The following is a 20830-nucleotide window of genomic DNA, read 5'->3' as shown; positions in this document are numbered from 1 at the left end:
ATATATATCTATATATATCTATATATATCTATATATATAGATATATATATGACTTTCCAGTAGAAAATAAAAATCAGTACTAATTTGTGCACACAAAATGAGGAGATTTGTATATGTTGAAATATATTCATGCATAGCAGTGAAATTTAGATTTAAAATGTCTGAATTGATTTCAGAAAAGAAAATAGCTGTTAAGTGAAAAGGCTGACACTGACTTTGTTTTTTTTAATTGAGTTTATTGGTATATTTTAGGGATACAGTACATGTACTTACATTGTTGGGATCTTGTACCTCTGCAAGACACGTCTTGGTTTTGATTTTTCCCCATGTCCCTGCCCTCCCTTCCCCCACTTCTCCCCTACCCATTTACAAACACTTTACTTCCATCTTTTCATTATCTCACATTTTTTTCTTTTCCCTTATTACTCTTCCCCTACCAATCCCACCTTCCCTACACCTTTAGCACTTATCTTCCCATTTCACAATGTCAGTTATCTCATTAGGATCTTATGTACTATTACAGTTTATTCACACCAGAGAAACTATTCAGTATTTACACATGTGTGACTTATTTCACTTAAGAGGATATCCTCAATATGTATTCATTTTCCTATGAATGAATCTAATTTCTCATTCTTTATGGCTGAGTAATATTCCATTTTATAGAAAAACCACTTCATCTTTATCCAGTTTTCAACTGATGGGCAAATGGGCTGTTTCCATGTTTTAGCTATAAAAAACTGTGCCGCTATAAAGATGGGTGCGCATACATCACTGTGATAGGATTCTTTTAGTTCTTTTTGCAAGATACTCAGCAGAAGGATGGCTGGGTCAAATAGAACCTCAGTCCCAGCTCTTTGAGGTATCTCCATATTGATTTCCACAGTGGTTGTACCAATCTGCACCCCAACCAACAATGGAGAAGGGTTCCTTACTCCTCACAACCCCAGCAACATTTGTTTTTGTTTGATTTCTTGATTGCACCCATTCTTGTGGGGTGAGGTGGAATCTCAGTGTTGTTTTCATCTCATCTCTTGAATGACCAGTGATGTGGAACATTTTTTCATATATTTACTTGCTGCTTTTACTTCTTTGTGAAATGTCTGTTCATTTCAGATGCCCATTATTGAATTGTGTCTTCATATGGGGGGGTAATTGTTTTGAGTTCTTTATATATTCTAGATAGTACTCCCTTGTCTGAGGAGCAGCTGGTAAAAATTTTTCCCACATTGTAGATTGTCCCTTAGTTCTGTTGATGGTTTCTTTTGCAGTGCAGAAGCTTTTTAATAAGATGAGATCCCAGTTGTTGATTCTTTCTGCTAGTTACAGTGCTACTGAGGATTTGTTTATAAAGTCTTTTCCTATGCCAATGTATTCAAGAGTTCTGCCTAACTTATCTTCTAGCAAGTTTAGTGTTTCTGTTTTAATATTTAGATCTTTCATCCACTTGGATTTTAATTTAGTGCATGGTGAATGTTAAGGTTCCAGTTTTAATCTGTGGCAGGTTGAAATCCAGTTTTTCCAACACCATTTATTAAAGAAGCTATCTTTCCTCCACTGGGGACTGTCAGCTTCTTTGTCAAAGATGAGGTAGCTGCGTACATCTGGGTTTGTTTTTGTGTCTTCCAGTCTGTTCCACTGATTCTCAGGCCTGTTTCTTTGCCAGTGCCATCCTGTTTTTAATCACAGTGTCTTTGTAGTATAGCTTCAAATTGGGAATTGTTATACCCACTGCCATGTGTCTGTTGCCTAGGATGGCTTTTGCTATTCTAGGTGTCTTATGGTTTCAAACAAATTTTTGGATTCTTTTCCCTACTTCTGTGAAATGCAGTGTTAGATTTTCAATTGGCATTGCATTGAATCTGTACAGCAGTTTTGGTAGAATGGCCATTTTCACTATGTTGATTCTACCTACTCAGGAGCAGGGAATATCTTTCCATTTTTTATATCCTCTATGATTTCTTTTTTCAGTGTGCTACAGTGATCAGTGTAGAGATCTTTTGTTAGATTGATTCCTAGATACTACAATTTTTTGTATGCTATTATGAAAGGAATTGTTTCCCTAATTTCTGTTTCAGTGAGTCTGTTATTTGTGTACAAGAAGGCTACTGATTTTTGGGTGTTCACCTCATATCCAGATACTGTACTGAATCTGTCAATTAAGTCTAGAAGTTTTTTGGTGGAGATTTTGGGGTCTTCAATGTAGAGTATCATATCATCAGCAAATAATGACAGTTTAAATTCTTCCTTTCCTATTTTTATTGCTTTAATTTCTTTCTCTTGTCTAATTTCTATGGCTAATATTTCCAGAACTATATCAAAAAGGAGTGGTGGTAGTGGGCATCCTTGTCTTGTTCCTGATTTTAACATGAAAGTTTTCAAGTTTTTGGCCACTTAATATGATGTTGGCTGTTGGTTTTTCATAGGTAGCCTTTATTAAGTTAAGATGCAGACCATCTATTCCAATTTTTTGCAGGTTTTTTTATCATGAATGGGTGTTGAATTTTGTCAAATGCTTTTTATGCATCTATTGAGAGGATCATACAGTTTTTGTCCTTGACTTTTAAATATAGTGCATTACATTTATTGACTTACATATGTTGAACTATCCTTGCATCCCTGAAATAAATCCAACTTGGTCAGAATGTCTGATCTTCTTGATAATCCTCTGTATTCTGTTTGCTAGTATCTTATTAAGGATTTTTGGATCTATATTCATTAAGAAGATTGGCCTGTAGTTCTGTTTTTTTAATTGCATCTTTCCCTGGTTTGGAAATCAAAGTGATGCTTACTTCCAGGAATGAATTTGGAAGTATAGATTCCCCTTCAATTTCATTGAAAAGGTTGAAGAGTAAAGGCCGTAGGTCTTCTCTAAATGTCTTATAAAATTCAGCAGTGAATCCATCACGGCCTGGGCTTTTCTATTTGATAGATTATAAATTACATTTTCAATTTCACTGACTGTATTTGGGGTGTTTAAAATGTTTTTATCTTCTTTGTTCAACTTTGGTAATTCATATGTATCCAAAGATCTGTCCATTTCTTCTGTGTTTTCCATTTTATTAGAGTACAGGTTCTCACCTTAGGTATCAATGATCCTCTGGATTTCTGTGGGATCTGTTGTGACTTCTCCTTTTTTTCATTCCTGATTGCATGGATCAGAGCCTTTTTCTTTCCTTTTTTTGATAAGATTTGCTAAGGGTTTATCAATTTTATTCATTCTTTCAAAAAACCAACTTTTTGTTTCATTTTTTTATTGTTTTCTTAGTTTCCATTATACTGATTTCTGCTCTAATCTTTATAATTTCCTCTCTTGTTTAAACTTTGGATTTTTCTTGCTCTTGTTTTTCTAGGAGTATAAGATTCATCTTTATGTTGTTTATTTGAGCTTGCTCTGTTTTCTGAGTGTGGGCATTCAGTGCTATGAATTTTCCTTGTAGAATGGCTTTCATTGTGTCCGTTAGATTCCTGTATGTTGTATTGGCACTTTCATTTATTTGTAAAAACTGTCTAATTTCTCTTTAATTTCCTCTGTGATCCATTGATTGTTCAGGAGAGTGTTGTTCAATTTCTATGTGTTTGTGAAGTTCCTATGGTTTCTTGTGCTATTGATCCCCAGCTTGATTGCACTATGATCTGATAATATATAGGGGATAACTTTGATTATTTTGCATTTATTCAGACCTGTTCTGTGAGCTAGTATGTGATCTATATTGGAGAATGACCCGTGTGCAATTGAAAAGAATGTACATTCTGATTTTCTGGGGTGGAATACTATATAGACGTCTATTAGGTCCATGTGTTCCAAAGCTTGGTTCAGTTTTAGTATTTCATTGTTGATTTTCTGCCTAGCTGATCTGCCTATTTGTGATAGTGGAGTATTTAAATCCCCCACTACAATTGTATTAGTGCTTGTTTGGTTTTTCATGTTACTTACTATTTATTTTATATAGTTGGGGGCATTAATATTTGGTGCATATATGCTTATCTCTTCCTCTTGAATTGTTCCCTTTACAAGGATGTAGTGGCCTTCTTTGTCTCTCTTAATGAGTTTTGGTTTGAAATTTACTTTGTCTGAGAATAAGATTGCTACCTATGCTTTTTTCTGGGCTCCTGTCACATTGAAAAATGTTTTCCATCCTTTCACTTTTAGTCTATGGGCTTCTTTTTGCACTAGGTGTGTTTCTTGTATGCAACATATTGTTGGATTTTGCTTCTTAATCAATTCTGCCAGTCTGTTTCTCTTGATTGGTGAATTGAGGCCATTGACATTGATGGTTATAACTGATATGTTCTGACTTTTTATTGTCATGTTATTATCCTTTTGTTGATGCTTTTTATGCTATCCCCCCTCTCCTTTTAGTTTTTTGCCTTGCCTGTTTGATTTGCTCTGTTGGGCCTCATGGTGTTGTGAACTTCATTGTCTTTTTCTAGGATCTTGTTTAGATTTGCTTGTAGTGCTGGTTTTGTGTTCATGAAGTTTCTCAGGTGTTCTTTGTCATGGAATTATCTTATTTCCCCATCCATTTTGAAAGAGAGCTTTGCATGTTACATCAGTCTAGGTTGGAGGTTGTTTTCTTTTAGGACTTGAAATACCTCATTCCAGTCTCTCCTTGACCTAACGGTTTGTGTTGAAAAGTCTGCTGTGATTCTGATGGGATTTCCTTTGCATGTGATTTGTTTCTTTTCTCTTACTGCTTGTAGTATTTTGTTCTTCTGTTTGATTTCTGGGATCTTGATTTATATATCTAGGTGTAGATTTTATTTTTTGACTGTGGCTAGTTGGAGTTCTATGCCTCACTTATCTGTATGTCCAATTCTTCCCTTATGTTTGGGAAATTTTCTGTCATTAATTCTGTGAAGAGCTTTTTAAAGTAATTTGTATTTTCTCCTGCTACTTCCTGTATTCCTATCAGTCTTATGTTATTCTTCTTTGCATCATCTAGAAGTTTTTGGATCAATTTCTCATGATCCCTTACTGCTTTTAAGAGACCTTTCTTTCCACAGTCACTGACTGCATTCCTATTTTCTATATCTGAGATTTTATCTTTGCATCTTTTATTCTATTGTGTATACGTTCAATAGAGTTTTTAATCTCCTGGATATCTGTTTGAATCTGTTTTATGGATTTCATTTCTTTCCTCTGTTGGGCATTCATTGTTTCCATTTCTTTCTTATGCTGGGACTTCATGGCTTCTATCATGGTCCTGAGCTCATCTATTTTTTTCTCAGTTCTATTCTAGAGTCTTGAATCATTACTTCCATTTTGCTCATTGTCTCTAAGTTTATCAGGGAAATTATTTCTATTTTGAATTTTTCTAGAGCCTGACTGATCTATTTTGTTACTTCCTGTGGCATGGGTTCACAGTGTCCCGCTGCTTCACTATCAGACTTGCCATCCTCATTTGCCCTACTGCTTGCCATTGGTGAACTGGATGTCTGTCTTTGTGACTTGCTTAAGTGTTTTCTCATTTTTATTTTTATTTTTTTGTTGAGTTGTCCTTGGTTTAATTTCTGGGTTATTACTTGAATCTTCCTGATGTAGTTGCACTTTAGCTTTTGAGTCTCTAATGACTCATAGACACTCTCATTTTCATAATATCAGAGAAAAGAACTCACTAAATCAATCATAATCCTTATATCAATTGGTGCATTCGGCAGCACAATAGGATCAAGCACAACTTGCAAATTGACCACTTGTGGTAGTCTTTAATCTATCACCTTTAAAACATATGAATTAAAGTAAAATCAAGAAGCAGCCTAAAATATGTTTGCAGTGAATACACTTTTCAATATGGCATCTTTACCATTTAGGATGGGGGCTTAGACAGATTTAGGATGAGAGGAGTAGATAAGTGAAAGTTTTGGAGAAGGTTTCAAGTGAAGCCAGACTACATAGAGTGACCAAGCAATCTTTATGAAACTATTATAATCAAAAGGGATAGACAGAGCTCAAGAATAAGGACAAGAATATATTCCCTTAACAGTAATAGGGGCTCACTTTCTCGTGAAACTACTGACCATGAATGAGGTAAAATGACAGAGAATAAAATAACATAAAGAAAAAAGAAAAAATGATAAAAGAAGAAGTCTGAGTTAGGGCAGGAGCAGGAATAGAAAGGGAGATGAGGGATAATATAATGGAACAAGAGACTGATTTGGAGAAAGTGGACAGGAAGAAGAAAGAAATTGAAGGGTGGAATGAGGAAAATAGAGGAAAAAAATAATTTGAAGGGCCTCTTTCAGACTATGTCTCTGCTGTCATGATATACCATGTGCACAGCCATTTGCAGAACTATGTCCCCTGATCTCAGCTAACCAATAGCAGATTCCTGTGACTCAGACTCACTTCAGGCCACAAGGCCTAAATTGAGTTCCCCAACCTGCAGGGCTGAACTTCACACAGTTCTATTACAGGTTTCCTCTGCACTTTCTTTAAAGATGTTCAAAGTTTTGAGCTCAGAAAAATACCCTTTTTAGCTACCTATTCCTCTGCAGAATGGGTCCAAGGACTGGCCCAATCAGGAGGTCTGAGAGTTCTGGGAGGGGGGTTTGGGGTTCGTGGGTGGTGTTTCATGGGTGCCAGTGTGGCTACCTTCCTTGCTGGAGCTGGTGTTAGAGCAGGCAGGGGATGGCATGGACCCACGGGGCCCAACCAGGTGGCAGGAGAGATCTCAGGGCAGCCTTCCTCACTGGGGCTGGTGGCTCAGAGGCAGGAGATAGTGCGGACCTGCAGGGCTCAAGAAAGTGGCAAGAGAGATCTCAGGATGGCCTTCTTGTCTGGGGCTGGTGGCTCACAGACCCTGAATGTGAAAAATTAGTATTTATTTTACTTGGACAAAATGTAGTTGTAGCTGATATTGCTTTAAAACTTTTAATAATATCATGTTATAAAGAAGAAAAATGATTAAGCAATACAGTAATATGAATATTTATATCATATGCTAAGTTTTTATAAGCACAAATTTTGTAAATGAAAATGTAATTCTCTTTCCAGGGAAATATGTAATTTTACTTACATCTTACAGTAGAAATATTCATGCATAAATACTTTTATTGTCTAAGTGGCAGAAGCAATGTGCCTCAATTTTAAGAAAACTAATGCTGCACTGTACTTTAAGCAGAAGAAACAGCTGGCTATCAGCAGTGTGTGCTATGACTTCAACAGACAACAGGCTGCAGAAATTCAAAGCTTAATGAAAGCACAGCTCTGAATTTTACTGTGGATAGAAATACAAATGTGTTCAGAATGACACATAATTCATCTTCTTCTCAGAGCCATCAACTAAATCTGAGCTTCTACTGTTTACAAGAGGTGAAATCCACATGATGCCAATGTTAAGAAACCCTTCATCCTTTTGAATGCTAGTTTTCTGTATTCTTTGTATTTTTCAATCCTTATATTCTCTATTATCAGAATGTGGCAAAGAGAGTTAATCTTTGTATTTGTTTGACAAACTAAATTACACCAATGGGCTCTAGAAATTTACATCTTTTGTACCTCTATTTCCCTGACATTTCACCATAGGAGGATCCCAGGGCATTACCAAGCTTTCTTAATGAATATGGAAGGATCTAGCATATTATGAGCTGATACACAGAAGACCGTGAAAGCATAAATCGAAGGGATTTTTCAATACATTTGAGGAATTAGACTGGAAATGGGGTGTTACAAAAGCAGACTTGTAGAGCCCAAGTTATTTAATATCAAAAAGAAGATGCATGTGTGACAATAATTAAGAATTAATGAACAAAGCAGAAAAGTACAATGAAATATGCTTTAAATGCTTGTCTTTTACATTTTCCATGACATTCTGCAGATGCTGAATCCAGCAAACTGTGTACAATTTCATAGTTACTTTTTGCTCCTTGCTGAGCTAAAGTACCAGATGCCCAAAGTTAAAGGAGAAAATGTTTATTTATCTCACTGTTTGTAGTGGTTTTAGTTCATAATTGGTTATCTCCAAGGCAGAGTGGCACATGGCAAAGGGACATTGCAGAGGAGAAACATTTCATGTCACCCTCATGGTAGCAAAAGCAGCAAGGGAATCCTAACAGCATCTTTCTGTCCCATTTATCTTATCCAGACTATTGGGATTAGGGTGGTGCAAAACCAATCCATGTACTGGTTTAGTAATCACATGACCTTAATCCCAGAATCACACATTCTAGTTTCAGCCATCTGTGACAAAGCTGCCTATGAGCACATGAAGCTGGGAGACCACCTATATCCAAACCGTAACATCCTAGAAAGTAAATTGTAGCCTAGGAAATGTTTTTTTGCAAATAAAGTTTTATGGGAATACAGTTATAATCATTTATTTCCATAATGTCTATGGTTAGTTTACATTGTGTCTGTAAAATAGAATAGTTGTAATATAATAATATTGTCCATTAATTAAGCAATATAAAATTATATGTTATTTTACCAGTAGAATTATATGTTTGGTTATTAAATAAGCATTTATTTGAAATTTTACAAAAACTTTCAACACGTCTAACTTAATAAAGATCACTGAAGATTAAATTTGTATTATTTCCTTTGCATTCATTTATATTGAGATTTTTTGTCCAGGGATGTAAATATTATAATTTGCTACAGAAGTAAAAATAGGTTTACATTTGCTAAAAAATATATACACTAAATGCATAGTTTTATTAACCTGTGCTTAATAAGGATAGTATAAATAGTAAAGACGTTTTAGGCTGTAACTTTTACTACTGAAATTATAACTTAAGGAAATATGAAAGGAAGTGGACAGAGGAAAGAAAGAGGAGACTTGGAAGCTAAGGAACAATTACTGTGAAGAACAGCCCTATCAACTGAAGTGCTTGGGCAGATTTCAGCTTTAAGAACCCTAGATTCCTGCATATCTCAACATGATCATGAACAATGAAGAGTGAAGGTCAACTTTTTGCTCACCCACTAGTCCTCAGTTCTCAGCAAGCCACCAAGTGGCCTTTTCTCTGCTGCTCACCAGTACATCAATTCCTGGGTTCAGAATGTGTGCCTTCTGGATCTCTGTGCTGACCTGTTGTTTGACCAGGCTTCTGGCTGGGCCATGTGCACACTATGGATGTTATCCGGGCATGCCTCTGGCTACAGCCTGCCCCCCATATGTAGCTGTTATCTGGGAGGACCTTTGGCTGCAGACTGTGTACCCCATTTCCTGGCATCTGAGCAGGCTCTTGGCTAGGGTCTCCACACACTTACAGATGGTATGGGGGTGGGACTCTGGCTGTTGCTTGTTTGCCTGTGGAGCTCTTTTCCAGGTTAGACTTTGGCTTGAGCCTATGTGCCCTGGCTGGATCTGTCTGCAGCCATGTTCCTCTGGTTCACACCACTGCTCACCAGGATCTGACATCTTTGTACACTCTTACAACTGTCATGGCAGATTTCTGCAGTTTAAAGCGCATACTAATATTCATACTTCCAAACAGTGCATATACAGAACTACATATCAAGAAGCGGTGTTTCAAAAGTCACCTGATGTTCTCTGTTCTGTAAATCAAAAGAAAGGTGGTGTGACAATAGCATCTAGGAATGTAGAAATTCAGTTAGAAGGACAAAGGATATAAGAAAATAGAAAGACATCCTTTGTTCCTGCGTAAGAAGAATCAATATAGTGAAAATGGCCACCCTTAAAAAAGTACTATACAGATTCAATGCAATCCCCATTGAAATCCCAATATATTTCACAGAACTAGAGAAAACAATACAAAAATTCATTTGGAATCAGAAGAGACTCAAAGCAGAAGCAATTCTAGGCAAAAGAGACATTGCAGGGGTTGTCATAATTCCCAACTTGAAACTATACTACAAAGCTAGTGCAATAAAAACAGCGTGTATTTGCATGCAAAAAAGATGCAGAAACAACTCCTGACATACTCATCTTTGACAAAGGAACCAACCATCCTCACTGGAGGAAAGATAGCATGTTTAACAAATGGTGTTGGAACAATTGGATTTCAGCTTGTCAAAAATTAAAACAATCTGTATCTTTCACCATGCACAAAATTAAAATCCAGTGGATTAAAGATCTAAATATTAAAACAGAAACACTAAACTTTCTCTAAGATAAATTAAGGTAGAACTCTTGAAGATATTGGAATAGAAAAAAGCTTTATGCACAAATCCCTAGAAGAGCAGGAATTAGCTCAAAGAATCAACATACATATATAATTATTAAGTAGTTTCTCTGGTGTGAATAACTAAAAGCGTGAATAAGGATCAAAATGTATAATTGATACTGTGTAATAGGAATAAAAGGTCAAAAGGTATAGGAGAAGTGGGAGGGGTAGGGGAAAGCTAAGAAGGGAAAAGAAAAAATAAGGGAAAAGGAAAATAATGGAAACAAAGTCTTTGTAGGTGGGAAGGGTGGATAGGGTGAAGGGAGGCTAGAGAAATGGGGGACAAATAAGAACCAAGATCTGTCATCTAAAGGTACAAGATCCCAATGATGAGTGTAACTGTACTGTATACCAGAAATATACCAATAAACATAATAAAAAATAAAATAAAACCTTACAATATATTAGGGAAGAGGAACAAACTTTTGTAAGCCTAAAAGGAGTAGACAAGAAAGTAAATACCAAGAATGACTTCAGAAGGAATGGTCCTATTACAGTAACCACAGGTGTCTATAGCTGTTTTTGATAACATATTTTTAAGATCATAAAATGATATTCTAAAATTATAATGTAATTATTTTATTAGTAAATGTTTGTCCCATTAAAGACTTTAAAATAATTTAACTACATATCCTCCATTAATGAATATGTTAAAATCAATTAATAATTGTATATTTACAAAATTGCTGAAAATTATTAAGTTCTGCAGAAGCTCCATATTGATGAAAAGAGAATATTGAGATATTTGCCTTTGATATTACAAAAGTAGTCGTGCTTTGTTCTAAGGTTGTAGTTTTATATTTTAATTTTCCCAGATGAAACATTTTAAATCTTTTAGTTGACTTTTGTCACTTTTAGCATATCACATTTCTTCTGACTAATATCTACATACTTGTATCTTGGTCAGATATATTTTTAGGAATTTCAACTTTCCACTTATAGTTTTTCTTTTTCAGTTCATATTTCTGACAAAAACTGAGCAAAGATCTACAAAAATGATAGGTTCCACCTAGGTCAGATATCATTCCAATTATTTTACCCAGGAATAATTTTACTGTGAGTTTTGCTGTCTTCTTCTAAAATAAATGCCAAAATTTCAAATACTTGTTTTACATAATAATACCTATAATATTTTGAGAAGCTTAATAGTGATCATTTAATCATCACTAATGCTTGAAATTAATATTTGCATTCCCTCTTCTGAAGCTACTACATGACATTTAGTCACTCCCTTGCGTTTTAATGAAATTGGGTGGATAATGTGAGGATCATTTCCCTCCTAATGAAGTGAGTGACATCATTAAGATAGAGACATCAGCAAGAAGTTCACAGTTGCAATTAGAAGACATCTATTTATTTAACAGAATAATTCTTTTTTTCCATAATAGGAGAAACTTCATAGGTTTTAAACTTCTTTATGTGAGCAGCTAATAATTCAAATGGTCTTTGTTCCCAGTTTATTTCAAATAGGACTGGCAATTCTTTTGCTTTGACTTTCTAAATAGGTAAATAAAATTCCATACTATGGCCATATTCTGCAGTTTGATTTAGTGTAAAGTCATGTTTGAGTTACTTTTTTCAGAAGCAACAGGTGTCTGAACATATTAATAAGTACTTAACATTATTGTTATTTCATGTTTGTTTTGTCAAGCTCTCTGAGACATTGTTTCTGTAAAGGCATATAAATTTTTTCTAATCCGTTAAATTAATATTCATATTTTCCTTTATTCTAACAAAGAATAATTCTGCTATCTAATTAATTTTATGATTAATCAATTTATTCATCTCCTCGCTGTTGGTATCTTGAAGATAAATATTTGCATTATTTAGAGTACATGTTCTTAATATTATTATTTTCACACCATTAGTTTGTCATCTGTACCATGCAATCTGAACACCTAAAGAAAAAAAAACACTCATGTGGTGCTAAGATATTAGTGACATGAGAAATTAAATTATTTCAAAATATAAGAAATATGGGGATAAGGCTTTTTGCTAGAAGCAGTACAATTTAGAGGTCATCTGATACTTAAAAAGTGGAGAAATTTTAAAGGTATAGACCTTTGTGATAATGAATTTTCACAATGTTCAGTGCATAAATATAAATTGTTATATAATTTTACATTAGGATATTATTTGGTATCATTTAATTCATCAGAAATTCATTTATTTATTTATTCAATAATCAATGTGGTGTACCTTCATACTCTGTATTTTAAAAAAGCCCCAAAGGAATGTACACCTCTACAGCACAAATAAAAGGCAAGTGGAAAAAATGAGAAGCAAGACTTGTCATGTAGAGGTACAAGATCCCAACAATGAATGTAAATGTACTGTATCCCTAAAATGTACCAATAAACTCAATTAAAGCTAAAAAAAAAAAAAAAGGCAATGCATTTTATTTATTTATTTAGTACCAGGACCTTGCACTTGTGAGGCAGGTGGTGGCACCACTTGAGCTAAACCTCTGACCTGTGCAATTCATATCATGAACCGCAATTCTGCAATTTCTTTTATGCTTATTTCTGCTATTGAAAGAAGACTCTGCAATGTGAAATATGTAAGACTCCATGATGTAATTTCTATACAACAAATCAAAAGCAATGCACGTTATGAGCTGTATTTTTGTGTTTATTTATGCTACCAAAAGCAGACCCCACAATGTGACATATGCAAGAGGCATTAGATGTAGACTAATTTGAGACAGGTGTAAATAAGATTTCCTAAAATTTCATACTTCTGGGAGCCTTCTAGCCACTTTAAAAACAAACAAAAAGTCAATGGGAAGCTGAGGCAGGAGGATACCATCGATCAAGGCCAGAGTGGGCTACATAATGAGTTTATGCCTAAACATTGCAGAGAACCCCACTCTGAAAAACACTCATTAACTAATTTATAATTTGGGTTTATTCAGTTTTACTTGTACTTATTCATAAGTGCTTGTACTTGTGTGTTCTGTACAATATTATCACAGATGTAGTTTAATGTATCTGACACTGGAGTCAAGATGAAATATAGTTCACTAGAACAAGATCCTTCTTGTGGGTCTGCAGAGGTAGCACCTACCTCTGCTCCTTCCCAACCTCTGACCACTTTAATACATTCTCTTTTTATCTAATTAACTAAAACATGGAAAATAAATTACAGCAGAGATGTAGATTTTAAAAAGTTAGAATACTGTTGTAACCATTCTTGATCCATATGGTGTGGGCTTCCTGGAAAAACACAAATAAGGGCAGAATTGTGTGAATATTTTCCTGAAATATATAGAAATTAGAATAAAAATAACTAATTTTTCATTTAGGGATTATGGCATAATGTCAAGAAATCCAGGATTATATACAGGTTTGTTACTGAAAAAAATCAAAGTGACAAGGAAATATATAAAATAGAATGAAATCCGTGGGAGAGGGAGATGCAATGAGATGACTTACAGAGAGCTTCTTAATTTCTATATATTGTTAGGTGTATATGTTATTAGTGGGATTTTATGAATGAGGAGCATGACTTTAGAAAGAAACAGCACTCAAACGTGCATTAGTGCTAGGCAACTTAAGCTAAACAATTAATATACGTCTTTGTTTCTGTAACTTGTGTACATTTGATTTACCTCTGTCTCTAAGAGACTCAAATGATTAGTGACTTATAAAACTATTTTCTCCTGCAGGATGATTGGCACAATTTTTTCAATATTTGTCCTATGAAAATGTTCATAGGTGGTTTCCAGGTTTAAATTTTTTTTTCAGTAAAAATACATGAAAAATATATGAAGCAAAGAAATGCTGTTCTTTATAATGTGTCTAGGAGACTTTGTCATCTTTCCTGATATTTATCTGAGATTAAAATAAGTGAAATGTTAAGCTAGTTCATCCTTTGTTAAGCTAAGTTCATCCATAAGTGTAAAGTTATGTGGGTAAAACTGAGGCAGGAACTAAATCTCTCCACTAATATCCCCTGTGACAGAGTTAATAAATTAGGTAATGTTGTTTCTAAAGTTACACATAAGATTTACTTTAAGAACAATGTTTATAGAGAACATTATTATATTTCATGCATAAGGTATATTTTCTGACCAAAAGTATCACAAAAAATAGAACATTTTTGTTATATAAATGAACCATTCCATTAATCATTTGAAACTCAACTAATTAGCCTAGATTAACTTTTATCCTTTGATATCTCTGGGACAGGACTGTGAAAAAGCACTGTTATTATGAAAGAATATAAAAATCATACTTCAACTTTTAAAAAGCCATAAAACAGATAATACTATTAAAAACACACCACATTTCCTGAATTTCAAACTAGTTTTTTTTTTTTTTTTTTTATTGAGTTTATTGGTACATTTAGGGATACAGTACAGTTACATTCATTGTTGGGATCATGAAGGGAGGGCAGAGGTAAGGGGAAAAAAATCAAACTAGTTTTTAATGATCTTAGTGAAAAGGATACAGCAACCGTATTGCATCAATGACTTTGTGTTTTGATTCCTTGACAAGAGCTGGACATCCAGGTGTGTTTCTTGACAGCACGCTAGTTCTCCCTTCAGGCCGCAGTGAGCTCTCCGTTGGGATGCTGATGTCAGCAAGTTCGACTACTCTACTCTTCACAAGGTCATGCTTTGAAAATTAATGGGATAGCTACCGATGAAATAAAAATCAATTTAATATTTTCTACAGGGAGAAAGAAGGAATTGTCCAATATAAAGTGTGGAGCGCCTCACAACAGCTGCCATCTCATCTCACTATTTTTTTAATAAACTGTTTATGCTTTGTTCTTATAGTTTATGACATCAATAGGATCTTTCTGTAATATCATAGCAATAAGTCAAACCTTATGCCCAACATAATTTACTACTTTTCTATCTGTCATCTTGTTTTGCAAATAATCAAAGCATGACAAAATTGATTAAAGATTTATCTTGCCTTTTATGAACTATAGTAACTGCCTTATTTAGCAAAAAAATAGCATTGTAAATGCAAAGGTATTTTTAGGCCAAATTACTGCTATTTACTACTACTGAGAGAGATAAGTGAATGTTCAGGTGAACCAAAATAGCTGCCTTCATTACCACTGAATATTTAAATTTTGTAATCCCAGATAAAATGAATTTCATTACTTGCACTAGCATTTGGCAAAAGTTGATAATCGCATTCAAAATATTCATTGTTTTCTACCATCTGTTGTCACATCTGTTTTGCTAATCCATGAGTCCAAAGAGATTATGTATAGTTTTAATCCTGAGAAGATACTTTTAATATATTTTAAAGGATAAAAGGAGACACTTTTGTTAAAGTATTGAATGCCTGAATTTTATGATTACCATGACAATACCAAAATATGTTACGTGTTTCCAGTTTTAAAAATAAGATGATATTCATTTACTTATTTATTATTTAATTCAACCTATCTATTTATAATTAATAGTTACAGTTTAATAACTGCAATTATGTATATATTCAAAGCAATACTTCATTGTTTCACACTCCACCTCCACCTTTAAATTAGCTAATGAAATGAAAACTCTTTTGTTCAAATGTTTTCATGTTATGAGGAAGCCTAATTTACATTTGATTAGTTAATTATTAAAGGTAAGAAAGATATCAATTGAGGTTAAGATATACCTCTAAATATTCATACTGTGTGTCTGTTTTACTCCATTATAATACTGAATTATCTGTCTGTAAAGCTGTTACTCTCATTCACACTGCGCGGCACATCTGCACATTGCCTGCTACCTTCTCCTCCCACCTCTGCATATCATCTAAGAGTTATGCTTAGTCCTTTGCAAATTTCTGCCTTGGTTTACAGTAGAGAGTTAACCATGATGGAATGGTTTAATCAAATTCCATCACTAATCCATTAACCTAGCTATCTTCTTTTGAAAAAGTATTTTCCTTGCTGTAGCTGAAATTAGTTTAAGCTAATGTTGTGTGTGACAATGCTAAGAAATAGAGCAGCAGGGCTGGGGATTTAGCTCAGTGGTTCTGGCACCTGCCTTGCAAACACCAAGGTCCCAAGTTCAATCCCCAGTACCAAAAAGAGAATATAAAGAAATAAAACAGCAGTCCTTAGTAATGAACTCTTCCCTGAAACAGAAAAATATGAGAAAAGGAAAAAATGAAAAGAAAGACTTTATAAATTGGGAGGGGTAGAGGGTTGCAGGGAAGGCAGAGGAATGGGAAAAAATAAGAAACAAGACCCCTGTGTAAAGATACAAGATCCCAATGATGAAGGTCAGCCTATGGTATACCTAAAATGTACCAAAAACTTAATGAGGAAAGAAAAACTGCAAAGTAACTTTAACAAACATAAGTAGGACTGGAAGCTACTATTTATAAACACTTATTAAGGATATCTATCTCAAAACAGACACAATAATTTTCAAAAGTTGAATAATTTTCCTCATGGTTCAAAGGAGGGCTACCCAGTCCCAAGATCTCTGAATAACACTGCATACGTACATACCTAGCCAGTATCATTTCCATAGATGATAGTCTTCATAGAAACTTTTGGATTACATAAACTCTTCTCCCACTTGTGTCTTTGCCTAGCTCAGTCTCACAAACATTTCTGACCATCTCACATGTCTACTGAACACAACTCCTTTGTCTCTCAGATTCAGACACATCTCACTGCCAGCCTTAGCCTCTCCTCATCAACCTCTCTCTTTGCCCTGCAGTTGCTTTACCTCCCCTGTGAGGACAATCCTTCTGCTTTGTCATTGCAAAATATTGGCTCTTCTTTTCTCACTCCCCGAATGCAGACATCTTAGAACTTTATCATGAGTCTTTTTGATTCCTTTTTAATTTCCAAACATTAATCAGAAGTGAAAGATAAGAACTAAGATGGGTATGATTCAAGCAGTCCAGATTTGTAATTTTAACATAATGTAAACATTAACCATTATATTTAAGTGATATTTTACAAAACTGGTGATGGAATAATTCCAAAACTATCACATGCTAATTAGCTCTTAACAAATAATTTTAAACATAAGAATATATGATCTCAGCCTTAAGACTATGAAAATTTTCTGCAGTTACTTGTTGTCAACAAAGTTTTGCCTAATAAGAGGTTTATTCACACTATGTGGATCTCTGAACACAGTCAAGTATTATTAGTGAAATTCTTCAAGTAATATAGAAACATTTTTCATAAACATTTTATAATCTAAATATTCAAAGACTTAAAAGTTTGATTTAAAATCTGTAGTTTTGTTAGAAGTTTTAGATGCAGTCAGATCTGATAAATTGCAGCATCCTAATTGAAAAAAGGAGATAAGATTTATGTGTCTCTTAAACTTATTATACAAATAGGATCCTAGAATCCTATTATGAGGCAGCACCTGATTTTCTTTAAGTTCTAGTCTGAAAGAAAGTAAATTTAATGTATAGAGAAAATAATACAGTAGCATGAATCCATAGGAAATATAGTACATGAAAAGGAATTGCACAAAATATTGACTCTATAGTATTCCTGTCTATATAGTATTGTTTTTCATATTGAAACCCACAGTTCTTGGAATAATGCTTGTCCAAAACACCATATATCAAAGATTTTATTTTTAAAATATTTTACAGCTATTATCTGTTTTCATTTTATTTTTAAAACCCTTTTAAATATTAAATTATACATTATATTTTGAAAAACACTGATTATATACCACAGTCTGCAAAAATAATTTAAAGTTTGTCTTAGAACTTCAAAATTTTCTCAAATTAATCATATTATATGCTAGAATAAAATGTTTGACTTAATCTTACAATGTCCTCTTTATTAGACAAAGACATATTCTCTCAGTCTAATATTTTACAAATGTTTTTGATTAAATATATCCACAAATTCATATAAAGTAGAGGTTAGAATTAATTCCTATGGATTGTTCATCTGAATTTGTTTGTCATGTGCTATATAGTCAATTCCCAGATCTCACCAACACATCAGTATAAGTTTACATTTTGTGCCACATGTTATTCATTTAGAAACTATACTGAGAGATTAGAATTCTATCCCACTTTTCAGAAAAAGTTGGTTAAAAAAGGTAGAAAACCTAGGCCTACTCTCTTCACTACGGCAACGTATAAGGTCCATTTTCCTCAATTCCTTTTTGGCCAAAGCAAGTAAACGGATATGAATGTTCTCTTCAGTACGGTGCAGAATTATATTTTTCCCTAAGTGAAAGAGTAAGTTACATGGAAATAAATGTTTTCATTAATCCACTTCTAGGGAAGGCAGGAAATAAGCTATACATTTATAAATTGATTTCAGACAATCATCTTTTTCTAACAGAGATTTTAAATCAAATTATCTATTTTTTAAATTCTCAATCTACTTTGTGTATATGGAGTTTACTTCTTTATGTTATACAAAAATTTGTTGCATTTCACATACGGATTATTCACTTATTTATTTGTTTATTTATTTTTCTCATTGAGTTTATTGGTACATTTTAGGTATACACTACAGTTACATTCATCATTGGGATATTGTACCTTTACATGACAGGTCTTGGTTCTCATTATTTTCCCCTTACTCCTGCCATCCCTCCACCCCTCCTCCCATTCATATTTACAAATACTTTATTTCCATTTTTTTCATTTTCTCATATTTTTCCCTTATTTCTTTCCCCTATCCTTCCCACTTCCCCTACAACTTTAGCCCCTTTCTTCCTATTTGACAGTGTCAATTATAATATTAGGATCTTATGTGCAATTACAGTTTTTCACACCAGAGAAGCTGTTCAATATTTACATGTGTGACTTATTTCACTTAAGAGTATATCCTCAATACGCATTCATTTTCCTATGAATGACTAATTTCTCATTCTTTATGGCTGAGTAGTATTCCATTTTAAGGAAAAATCACATCTTCTTTATCCAGTCTCCAACTGATGGGCAAATGGGCTGTTTCCAAGTTTTAGCTATTACAAACTGTGCAGCTATAAATATAGGTGTGCATATATCACCATGATATGAGTCTTTTAATTCTTTTGAAAAGATACCCAGCAGAGGGAAGACTGGGTCAAATGGAATCTCTAGTCCCAGCTCTTTGAGGTATCTCCATATTGATTTTCATAGTTGTAGCACCAGTCTGCACTCCCACCAGCAATGGAGAAGGGTTCCTTCTTCCCCACAATCCTGCCAACATTTGTTATTGGTTGATTTCTTGATAGCAGCTATTCTTTGTGGAGTGAGGTGGAATCTCAGTGTTGTTTTCATCTGCATCTCGGAGCATTTATCATATATTTACTTGATATTTTTAATTCTTTGTCTGACCCTGCTATACAGATTCAATGCAATGTGAATTGAAATTCCATCAGTATATTTCACAGAACTAGAAAATATAACCCAAAATTTCATTTGGAACCTGAAGAGACCTAGAATAGCAAAACCATCCTAGACAACAGAGACATGGCAGTGGGTATAACAATTCACAATTTGAAACTATACTACAAAGCCACTGTGATAAAAACAGCATGGTACAGGCAAAGAAACAGACCTGAAGTTCAGTGAAATAGATTGGAAGATACAGAAACATCTCCAGATGTACTCGTCTACCTCATCTTTGACAAAGGAGCCCACAATTCTCACTGGCAGAAAGATAGCCTCTTTAATAAATGGTGTTGGCAAAACTGTATTTCAACCTGCCAAAGATTAAAACTAAACACTTATCTTTCACCAAGCACTAAACTAAAATCCAAGTGGATGAAATATCTAAATATTAAAAAAGAGTTACTAAATTTGCTGGAAGATAAGTTAGAAAGAACTCTTGAAGACATTGGCATAGGAAAAGACTTTATGAACAGATCCTCAGTAGCATGGGAACTAGCAGAATAGGATCTTCTATTACAAATCTTCTGCACTGCAAAAGAAACCATCAACAAAACTAAAAGTCAACCTACAATGTTGGAAAAAACATTTACCAGCTGCTCCTCAGACAAAGGACTATTATCTAGAATATACAAAGAAATAAAAAAAACAGGCCCCCAAATATAAAGACCTGATTAAAAAATAGGCATCTGAAATGAACACACAGATAATTTATCATTTTATTTTTATTTAAACAGAATGTTATTCTAATTTTATTCTTAATTTAACATATTAAAGATATTTTATTATTTTCCTTTCAATAACAAAAATTTTAAAATATTATAAGTAGTGTGGGAGGCAATAAAATGTAAAAAATATCACATTCCTCATTTTAGAAGCTTATAATGACATAGGACATATTCAGGATTGCCTTTTTACTGAAATTTAAAGTAGTAGGGGACAAAATTATGAAATGGTTTCAATATAAATATTATAGGTTTTGACATATTACTCCACTTGTTAAACTAATTTAACTGAACTGAGTAGTTTAAATTAATGCAGCTGCTTATATTTCCCTAAATATTTCTCCTTAAGTAGTAATCAATTGTTCAATCATATAAAATTGCTTGTAAAAGAAAAACAATTCGCTACCCAGTGAAATGATACTTATAAAATTTTCAAACATTTAGGATGTGTAGACAAAATACTATCAAATGCAAATGAAAAACTAATTATATTATCATAGCCACTGAAGTTTATTGAACAATGTTTTAGTTTTAGCCTTTTAAAGATAAGCTAAGATTTAAATGTAGCTAGATGATTAAGGCACCACAGATCCTATGATTGAGCTCTACTCAAAATTACAAGTGGTTTAACAGTCTATAGTA

Source organism: Fukomys damarensis, unplaced genomic scaffold, assembly GCF_012274545.1.
Source record: "Fukomys damarensis isolate Sample0158 unplaced genomic scaffold, DMR_v1.0_HiC HiC_scaffold_35, whole genome shotgun sequence".
In the NCBI taxonomy this organism is placed as follows: domain Eukaryota; kingdom Metazoa; phylum Chordata; class Mammalia; order Rodentia; family Bathyergidae; genus Fukomys; species Fukomys damarensis.
Note: the sequence above shows the minus strand (reverse complement) of the source record.